General features: G+C 35.3%; 1 pseudogene across 1 annotated transcript; it reads right to left on the bottom strand.

The window, feature by feature from the left end:
• Positions 1 to 2,883: 2,883 nt before the first annotated feature.
• LOC143550572 (uncharacterized) lies at positions 2,884 to 6,079 on the bottom strand (annotated as a pseudogene). Its single transcript, XR_013138342.1, has 2 exons — positions 3,795 to 6,079; positions 2,884 to 3,321 (listed from the first exon to the last, which is right to left on the bottom strand). The product of XR_013138342.1 is annotated as an uncharacterized LOC143550572 (transcript).
• Positions 6,080 to 11,169: the final 5,090 nt, after the last annotated feature.

Below are 11,169 nucleotides of genomic sequence, written 5' to 3'. Positions count from 1 at the left end.
GTTAATCCAAGCCCTTGCAAGGGCCACCTCCTCCTCCTCGTTCCAATGCTTGTATGGATCACATTGTTCCATCGTCTCCCCCAGTTTTTTTTTTTTTTTTTGTGTTTACGGGTCGGCTTTTTGCTTGAACCGGAGGCCCGTGACATTTGCGTATCCGGTACCGACTCCGGTGGTGTAGACCCGAACTCCGGCATTGTGTTTTGGGGGCTGAGAAAGTTGGCGTACATGTTTAGGTTGGGGTCGGAAAGTTGATACGGATAGCTCGGTTGGTTCGGTTGGCTCGGTTGGTTCCATTGTAAGTTCGGTTGGTTCGGTTGGCTTGATTGCGAACCATACGTTTGACCGAAACCAGGGAATTGGTAGTTCGGCTGGCTCGATTGCGAACCATACGTTTGACCAAAAAGAGGGAATTGGTAGTTCGGTTGGTTCGGTTGGCTCGATTGCGAACCATACGCTTGACCGAAAGCAGGGAGTTGGTAGTTCGGTTGGTTCGGGTTGTTTCTAGGATTGTAAGAAATTGGGTATGATTTGTGTATAAAATGGAGAAGAAGGGTGTATGTTTATATATATATATATATATATATATATATATATATATATATATTGTTTAATTTTTATTTTTTTTAAATTTGACCGTTTCACAACGGTCATTTGATTAAATTATGATTATTTTACCTCGCCCCCGCCCATTTTCGCCCAATTATCGCAGGGGGGGTGGGTGTTCCACAAAAAAATCGCCCCTTTTCGCCTACAATTCCCGCCCACTACACTTAGCCTTATAGACGTGACAAACTCAAATCCAAAAAGTTATTTCTCACAATTTTTATTTTTTTTTACTTTGATTCTTTGAACATGTCCGACCACTAAAAAGACAACTTTCACTTGTAAAAATACGTTGTCCAACTAATAACCGTTCAATGGTTCAAGCCATGCAACTCAAATCAGCAAGCATTGGCAAATCAATTAGTTTTGATGCCTAAAATGGGAGAAAGAATCCCGTGCATTTTGTTGTTGTTGTTGTTGTTGTTGTTGGGTGATAATTATAATCAGAAGCAGAAAATGCGTATTCAACCTCTTCAAGCTCAAGACTTATCCAAACTCGCAGCTGCATTTAAGAGCCCAACATGCAAACGTCTTGAAGAACTTGTCAAGTCCAAAAGGAAGCAAATCTATGGCACTGCCGCTGCTCCTTTACCGCGATTCAGTTCGTTTTTTTTTATATATATATATATTATCCTAAACAAATTCATATAATACAAATATGCTTTTTATGATTTGATTTCGACTTAACAGTAGACGCTATTGCCCCAGCCGAGAAAAAGCAAAAGCAGATTGCCTCCGATGACCAACTAAAACTTGCTATAGAATTTGTAAAGGTGAGCCTTTTAACAACACTTCAGTAGTTATCATGCAACCACTTGTACTTATAATAATATATCATTCTTGTTGTTGGGTGATAACCAGAACACAATACGTGACCGCCGTTCCCTACTTCAAGCTCAAGCCTCGACCAAACTTGGAGCTGAGACCCCAATGCGCATACATCTTCAAGAACTTCTCAAGTCCGAAAGGAAGCAAATGTTTGACTCTGGCGCTGCTTCTTTACCGGGTAGGAACTCTTGCCTCCTTGAGATGCCATGTTAGAAATTACTTGTCTGATAATATTAATCACACACACGATGGCCGCTGCTGCTTGTAAGTGCGTGCTTAATAATGGTTTACACATTTTGCCATTTCAGGTGACGAGCATTGAGGATGGAAAAACTTGGCTGGAATGCCCTTTATTATTATTATTAACATAACTCTAGTACTCTGCTGTTAGTTTTAATTTGAAACTGATGTTATTGACTTTGTGATTTGCTTGCTAAACGTTGGAATCGGACCGAGTTAAAATGAGCTCTGGAGGCTATATCAAAGCTTGTTTAATAGATGAGCCTGAGCTAATTTACTATCAACGACTACTTTCTCTTGTTCAAAAAATTACTATATTCGAACAACCGTTTGTTTAGATTGTATTAAGCCTTTACTAAAATGGGTATTAGTAGTTAGGACTAGTAATGTGATTCTTCTAATCTCCTATGATATCATGGTATGTAACTATGTATGAGCTTTAATAAACCAATGTTAAGGCCCAACACAGTTTCAGTTAGGCTCCTAGAGCAGCTAGCCCAATAAAGAAACCATGTTTGAATCCAGACCGATATTGTGGGCCCGAAGAACACCCTACAGGCCCGCGTTAGATACCAAGTTGTGCTGAGAGTCTGAGAGACCGGTTGACGAATTACTTTTTAATGAATCTCCGCCCTTAGGACTAGAGGTGTAAGTCATAACTGGTTAAACAAACTGAAACCGATCAGCCTCTATCGAAACTAAATTATTACGGGAACAAAAATAGCAAATTTCTCATTTTAATATTATCCATGTTTAATTTTCAAATTACCTAGTCTTACTTAATATGGAAGCATACCACTCAACCAATAATTGTAATAGGGTAAAATTGAACAAGAAATATGTTTCTAATAATTTCCATATTATACTTTCTTGATAATTCTTTCATGTTTTTTATATATTTTCTTTGTGCTAATTCTTATTATTTTCATTTTCATTATAACACAATTTCTTTTGTTCAATTGATGGACCACAAAAAGGTGAAGTTTGTACCTACCATCAACATCACTAATTATCTTGGAACACTTTCTATGCACACTTACATCAAATACCCATTGTTAAATTACATAAACACCCACCACCATTGACCAATGACTTTGACATTTTTCATTAGTTAAATAAAAACAAATTTACTACTCCTATACCCACCCCCACCACTAATTCAAAATAAAAATGAAAAACAAACTCATATAATAATTCCCCAAAATGAAAATAAAATAAAATAAAAACAATTCTATCAACATTCAATTGTGGCCTTTTGAGACGGTGGAGGAGGTTTAGCACCACCATTACCCACCACTCTGCCGCCACCTTTCTCCGGTGACTTTCTCTTTGGTTTTGCTTCTTGTAACATTGACACGACATCCCTCATCGAAGGTCTGTCAGCTGGATTTCTACTTGTACATAGCAACGCCACTCTTAATACCAACATCATTTCTTCCCTCACCGAGCTACAAAAAGCCCCCGCGTCTTTATCCAACACGTCCTTTATCCCTTCTCTTGTTTTCATTTTTGACTTAACCCAATCCACGATACTGTTCCCGTCACCAAATTCAGAGTTTACTGATGTCTTCCCGCTAATGATTTCCCTTAACACTACCCCAAAACTGTATATATCACTCTTTTCATCAACTTGCAACGTATACGCATATTCTGAAAGAAACAAAACAAACATATCCATATTAAGAAATTTTTTAACATGAATCACGTTAATTATTACATAAATAAATATTAATACGTTGTAAAAGAAAGCCATAATTTTAACTAAACGACTCCAAAACTATACATATAACTATTTCATTAACTTTTAAATTGTACACATAAATCAAAGAACATATTGATGTTAACAATTCTTTTTAACATAAATCACTCAACATAATATTCTGTGTAAAAAGAAATTTATCGTGTTAGAACAATAATTGTGTTATACTGTTTTGACATCAAAGAGATGCAAGCGATATCCAGCGTTGGATTTAAAAAGAAATCTAGTGGGGTCTATGGAGGGACTCCACTAGATTTTACACGCAGAAATAATATATCTTAACAAATAACTATTACTACGTTTAAAACCGTCGGAAATACTATAACATGATCGACGGTTTATAACTTATAAAGACTAGAAGTACCTGGTGCAATGTAACCATACGAACCGGCAATCACAGACATTGACTCGTCACACTGGATCAGCTTTCCGACACCAAAATCAGCCACCCGAGCTTCCATCTCACCGTCCAACAAGATATTACTAGGCTAATATCCACATAACCGTTCCAGTGGTTTTCTTCTTTTTCTCCGGTCTCACTTCCGTTTCAAATCCGCTCGCGCATGGCTTCTCCTTTTCGAGCACTCCACCGCATAATCCTTCGTTTCCCGCGAATGAAGAGGGGTGTAAACTAGAAAATGCAGGACCGAAAGACGGGACAGGCCCCGTAAGCTGATTATACGAAACATTAAACCCTTCTAAGGTACTACAATTACCGAAAGTCGCGGGTATCGTACCCGTAAGGAAATTATGCGAAAGATCGACTTCGGTTATCGAAGGTAAAGTTGTAATCTCCCATGGAATGATCCCGCTAAGCGAATTACGCCTCAAGTTTAACGAAATCAGCTTACTACAATGCCCGATATCCCACGGTATGCTATCGCTTAAAACATTCGATTCGAGTTCAATCTTGTAAAAGTTTTCACACCCTTTAAAGCTCGGTATCCGACCTGTGAGCTTACACGCACTAGCCGAGAATATCTGTAAACTCGGAGCACTCCAGATATTATTCGGCAGCACGCTGCCGAATAAATTTCTGGAGATGTTTAGATACTCCAATTTAGCAGCATTCGCTAAATCGGATGGTATCGGTCCGGTAAAATCATTATCACTCAACTCCATGAATGTAATATTCGGTAACTTACCGAACCCGATTGGTATCGAGCCGTTTAATGTATTGTTTTGCACCCGCAGCCTCACCAATGATGCACATTTAGCTAACGAAGCGGGTAGATTACCCGAAAACTTGTTGTTAAAGAGAATAAGTTTTGTTAGCTTCCCGCCTCGACAGAGATTCGGTGGCACTGGACCATAGAACGAGTTCGACGAGACGTCGAGTCTCTGGAGGTTCGAATTCAACCCGAGCTTCTGCGGGAGCGTTCCGGTGAGTGAATTGTTCCATAGGAACAATAACTCGAGTGCGGGAAGCTCACCGATACCTTCGGGTACTTCCCCGGTGAATTCGTTGTTTAATAGGCTTAAAACTTTTAAATTCTTCAACGACGCGAGTTCGTTCGGTATGTTGCCGAAGAATTTGTTGTCGGATAAGTCGAGAGTGGCTAGATTACGCAAGGTTTGAATAGATTTCGGGATTTCGCCGGTTAAGTTGTTTTTGAAGATTAATAAGGTTTCAAGTCGTGTTAGGTTTGTTAAAGCGATAGGAAACCCGCCCGAGAGGCTAGCGGAAGACACGTCTATGAAAGTGAGATTCGATAATGTAGCGAATTCGGGTGGTATGTTACCCATGAAAGCGTTGTACCCGATTTCCAAATGTTGGAGAGAGGTTATAAAACCTAACTCTGCGGGTATTTCACCTGTCAAGGTATTACCCGCAAGGTACAGAAATTTCAAATTATTGAAATTTCCGTACGATTTTGGTATTTCGCCTTCGAAGTAGCTTCCTCCGAAATTTAGATGTTGTAGCAGCTCCAAACGAAGGCACTCATCAGGTAACGGACCCATGAAGCTGTTGCTGTAAGCATTGAAGTAAGTAAGCACCTTCAAGTTTTTTATTCTGGGTGGGAATGTGGAGTTAAAGAAGTTATGGTTAATATCGAGTGTTCGAAGTAATGTTAGGTTGAAGATCGCGGGTGGGAGAGGGCCCGCGAAGGCGTTTACGCTTATATTTAAGTGGTGTAAGTGTGTTAAGTGGTTGATGTTGTCCGGGATTGTACCCGAGAGGTTTCGGTTAGAGATGTCTAGTGTGTTGATATGGAAAGTGTGCGGTTCGCATTTGATACCGGACCATTTACACCACACGGGTTCGAACCCGGGATTTGGTAAAGGAGGGGATGTGTCCCAGTCTTGGAATGTGTTCATGGGGTCTATTAGAGATGATTTTAAGGAAACAAGTGCTTGAAGTTGTTGAGGTATGTTGGTTGTGGCTAATGAATGAAGATGTAAACATTGTAAGAAGATGAATAATATTATTAGGAGGTTCATGGTGTTGGATGATAATAATATTTTGGTTGTTTGTAAGATGAAAAGATGGTGGATTTTAAGGGTGTGAATGTTGCTTTTTAGGAGTGGTTGTTGGATATTGTAGATGATGTTTCATGGTTGATGATGATGATGATTAATGTTTGTTGTGTGAGTGGAATAAGTTTGGTGATTTATGATGAAGATGAATATGAAGATGAAGAGAAGATGATGATGATGTTGTTGTTGTATATGATATCTAATTATCTATGATATCTACAAGTACTAGTGCCATGGGATGGAGGCATGTTTTTAGTCTTTATACAGACTCCAATATTTTTTTATTTGCTTAACTTGGAAACAACTACTCTCTTCCTTTAACTTTTCTTTTACTTTATTTAACTTCATTGTTCCAAAGTTAAAATGACCTATTTTACTTTTATATTTTCAAAACTTAAATAATAGTTATACTCTTAACTATTCGCCATGCCAGGTAATCTCATACTTCTGAATTCTGATACTGAATTGTTAGTAAGTACCATATGAGCACTTGCATTTTTATAAGACGATGAATTAATAATTATTATGCGTCACCATGTGCAAATATATTAAAAATGTATTATCGTATATTCGTATAATATGGTTATTATGGTTTTATGTTTCGTTATTTAGCTTCATTCGTTCAAACTCATTTACCGTTTTAAACTTTACTTTTTCAAACCTTAAATAGTAGTTACACGTCATGACATTTAATACTAAAAAGTAAATCACCAAATTAAGGATTTTAAATGTCTATTATGTATAAATATATTATACGGTTATTTTATTTTTCTATTTAAAAGTGCTCACTCACCTTAGTTAAATTAGGTTAACACTTTATCCATGAATCTAAATGATTACATTTTGCTTAAAGAGAAATTCTATGCTTAGGTATCATAGATTAAGCAAACCCCACAACAATGTAGTGGAGTGAGAGTGTGAGTGAGTGACAAAACTTTTATCTTGGGATTTCATATTCAAAACTTTACTTTTCATGATTATTCCTTGGTATTTCTATTTATTTATTTATTTATTATTTATTTTTTTTCTTTTATAGCTTTATCTTTGGCTGCATCTGTTACACTTGCCATGTTCCTCCCAGGATCCAAGAAAGTTTCTATTTTCTAATGTGTAAGCACCCAAAGAACATCTTTTATTATTATTATTTAATTATTTAACTAACAAAATATTTGGTACAACAAAGTAAATTCCATTTGTTTAATGTGTCCGGCCCTTGTCTTTGGTTTTTAGATTTGTCTTTTGTTATGAATTATGATTTACATATTGTACTCAAATGCTCAATTTATGATAATTTAATCATGTGTGACTTATAATATGTGTATTCTTGGTAAGATCTTATATTATGTTAGACCCAAACTAATTTCCCACTATAGAGTTTGAATTGTTGTATTCCTAACTTTGTTGCATAGGATATTTAATGTATATATATTTTAGTTTGCATCTAATGATAAATCAATTAAGTTGATACATTCATCTCTTTAACCTTAGCATGCTACTTATAATATGTCTAGAGTCTAAGACCGGGTAGTGGTGCTCGAATAAGTCGACTTCATGACACCATGACTTAAGTAAAAAAAAATGATTTATTAAACAAAATATTGTTAGTTCCGTCACATATACTCATACAATAAAGAGTTATTTATGTAACCATTATCGTGATAGTAGATATCCTCGTGCAAGGATGTGGACCCTTTTTGGTGTAAAGGGGTTAGCAAACATTATCAAGGCTTATTATCGGGCATACTTGACTTGGTACGTTTCTCTCATTTTGTTGCCTCGTCTAGCTTCGGCATGTGTTGTGTTCCTTTATTGTTTTAGGGGATGACAATTGTCTTGTGGTTTGTCCGGTTGCGACCAAGGACTTGTCGAGATGTGTATACATGTTCCCGTCTTCTACTTGTTTGTTTTCTTGTACGTGTTCGAAGTTTGTGCATTTGCCCTTAAGAGTATAAGTGTGGATTGCTAGGACTTGAGTCACTTTGCGGTTCGCTTTTGCTAGTTTAATGATTTAAGACAAAAAAGATAAAACAAACAATCTTTTATTAAATTTCAAAAAATGATAAGGACCGTTCATGAACATAACACACACGCACACAATTTTACGCTTCTAAAATAAAAAAATATTAATATTAAATAGTCGGTTCGGTTACACAACCAATTTTTAGGTTCAAACCGTAAACCAAAAACTGAACTGGATTGTATACATTTCAAACCGGACAACCTTCCTCGGTTTGGTCAATTCAAGATCGGTTTCGACGTGGTCACCCCCAAGTGAAAACAACTACAAAAACTAGTGACATGGTTCTCTAATCTTCTATGATATCAAATACACAATACCAAATACAATCAACATAAGGCTTTTATCAGGATTTGTCCAACTTTATGCATATATCAATTATTAACATGTTGTAAAACAAATGAAGTATTATCTATCAAGTATTATTAATGTTTGTACATATGCATATATGCACTCCCTTTTTAACTGGTCCATTCTATTAGTACAAAAACTTTAATAAAATTTGTAACAAAGCTTACTAGCCTCTTCTCCTTTTGTCCCAACTCAGGCATACCAGACCAGACAGTGCTTGTTCCAAGATTCTGGGACCATTACTGTCTCATTGTACACCAATTCATAAAATCTATTCACGATTTTTATTCATGTTTTATTAAATAAACAACCAACTTATTCTTAACTCTCAGGTTGTGATTTAAGTTAAAAAATTTACCAGGTGCAAGTATAGGTTTGTTTGATAACAAAGTAAGAGGGATGTTTAACATGTTTAAATGAGAAACAAAAAAATGTTGAGAACTGTAATAAGTGAATAATGTATTTGTGTCTTTTGTTTTAAGTGTTATAGACTTATAGCCACTCTCTCGTTAAGTTGTTGATGCATTATGTACAAGTATAACGCGTCTCAACATAGAAAAAAATTAAGATGTGTATATAAAATAAACTAGACCTTTTTATAGAGATATTTAATTTGTTATATATTATCAACTTGAAAAATTAAAATGACAACATACGGATTAAACCAAAATGACACGTATTTTTTCTATCAAAAAAGAAATACAGAATCAGTTAAAATCACAAAATTCAGGGTAAATCATCAGTCGATATCATGGCTTCAAATGAAAAAAATTATGATCCAAAGGTTAATTTACGTACGTGTGGTTTGTTACACCAGTTTTTCCCATAATTAACTCTCGACGGATCAAAAGTTGTGCCGGTGTTAAGTTGCCCTAACTTTGTTCAGTCGATCCAAATATAAGTCGTACAGTACATCATTGGGTCAACTCTCCATCTAGATGATAAACATGTAACTCAACTAGTTGAATAGTACATGAAACACTTGGAACCAAACGGTAGTAGTTTTTAGTCCACGAAGAGTCACAAGACATGGAAACAGCTTGACGACATCCCTCAAGGTATCTCCACGGAGAATGTGCATGGTTTGAGTCCACAAAACGAAGTAATTACGATCTCATCCAATTTTCGGACGCAATAAAAAACATTTTAAGTGAAGATCACACTTTAAATAAATATATTGACGATAAGGTGTTACATTATAGTTTTGTAAAAAAACTAATAAGGTGTTACAACTTACAACAAGCCAATAACTAGTTATGAAATGACATCCTTGTTGAATTTATAGGGCCATGGAGCATTGAAGAGTCTTGATCAGCATGTGAATAACAATTGTAATCTTTTGATGAAGTGTGACTGTTCCTGTTTCAAATGTATACATCAATCAATATAATTCAACAAAGAAAACAACACTAATTTGTCCACAACATAAATAAAAACATTGCATATTAATTTCACATAAAAATGGAAAATAAATCAAGAAATTAAATTGCTACAACAATATTTTAAAATAAAAAAGAGTAATGGACTACTTTATATGTCATGTGGCAGGCAAAACAATCATATTTTGGCAATTTTGATTCATGTCCATTAGTCTCTTTGCGCCAAGGGCCACCATCAAAACCGCCACGTATACAAAATCTATTATTATTATTATTATTATTATTATTATTATGTCACATGTCAATTACACCATTGTCATAGTCGATAAAAGGATGATATTTTTTTTATATATTACTCATTTAGTGCATCTTTTTATCCGGTATAGATTTGGTGTTAATAAATTAATCATAAATTTATGACTATTAGAGAAGGTCTCCCATGCCGCTCCTACTCGGTGATCTTGGTGGATAGGGCCGGCTCTGGGTCAACGAAAATAAATTAAGGTTTTAAACTTACACTTACACTGCATTCTTGAGTTTTTTATTTAAGGGATTGGAAAAGAAAAGATAAGAATTTTTTTTTTTCATTCTTGAGTTTTTTCATTAAAAGAAAAGAAAGAGAATGGAAGGAAAAGTTAAGTCTTTTTTCCTTCAAAACTTTCCTATCAAAAATGGCCGGATTATGAAGGAAAGTTTATATCTCATTACCATATTACCAATTTACCCTATCTTAAATCCTTTTTCCATGTTGCTATGAGAATATAATTGTAAAGTTATAAATTTTTTCCTATATTTTCCTTTCAATCTAACTCAAAAATGTAATAAACACTTTCTTTTCTTTTCTTTTATTTTAACTCAAGAATATCTTTTAAGTATATAATTTCTTTTTCTTTCTTCTTCTATCCAATCTCATCATTTCTTTTCTTTGAATTTTAAACCCGAGAATGCAGTGTTAATTAAGGCATCCAAGTCTAAAAAAACATTATATATACAAATATTATAATAGATAAAGCAAATAAAATTAATGTGTTGTTGTGGTGGCAGACTTGGTTGTTTTCAAAGTATAGGTCATGAGTTCAAAACTTGTACTAGATAATTTTTTTTCTTAACAATTGTCAGTCCCAAAGTTTTATTTTGATTTAGGCATTCACATTCGTTGAGCCGGCCATGTTGGTGGATCGAGGGTTGTGCGATTATATTCCCGAAAATTCTGTTTGTATTTTCACTTCATGTCAATTTGCAGACTCGGTTTGGTATATGACCATTCGTGGTGTAAGATTCCTCTTATTTACGTTTTTTTTATTCGAGACTTACTTACATTACATTCATGATTCATCGGCTTTGCTTTGCCAAAAAAAAGAAAGAAAAAGCTGTTGAATAGTATTATTATGACAGCTTGTTGGTGCATTTGCAATGTGCATAACGAGACCGTTTTCTCCGAAGGGAATTGGTTGGTCTTCAAGGTGGTGAAGAGCATCAAACTTCTAGGATATCTTTTAGTTAAAAAAACTGGT

The sequence above is a fragment of the Bidens hawaiensis genome, unplaced genomic scaffold (genome assembly GCF_021521415.1).
Source record: "Bidens hawaiensis isolate Kalapana, Puna unplaced genomic scaffold, B.hawaiensis_p1.1 tig00016054_1, whole genome shotgun sequence".
Taxonomy (NCBI): Eukaryota; Viridiplantae; Streptophyta; class Magnoliopsida; order Asterales; family Asteraceae; genus Bidens; species Bidens hawaiensis.
This window is presented reverse-complemented; position numbering and strand designations above follow the sequence as displayed.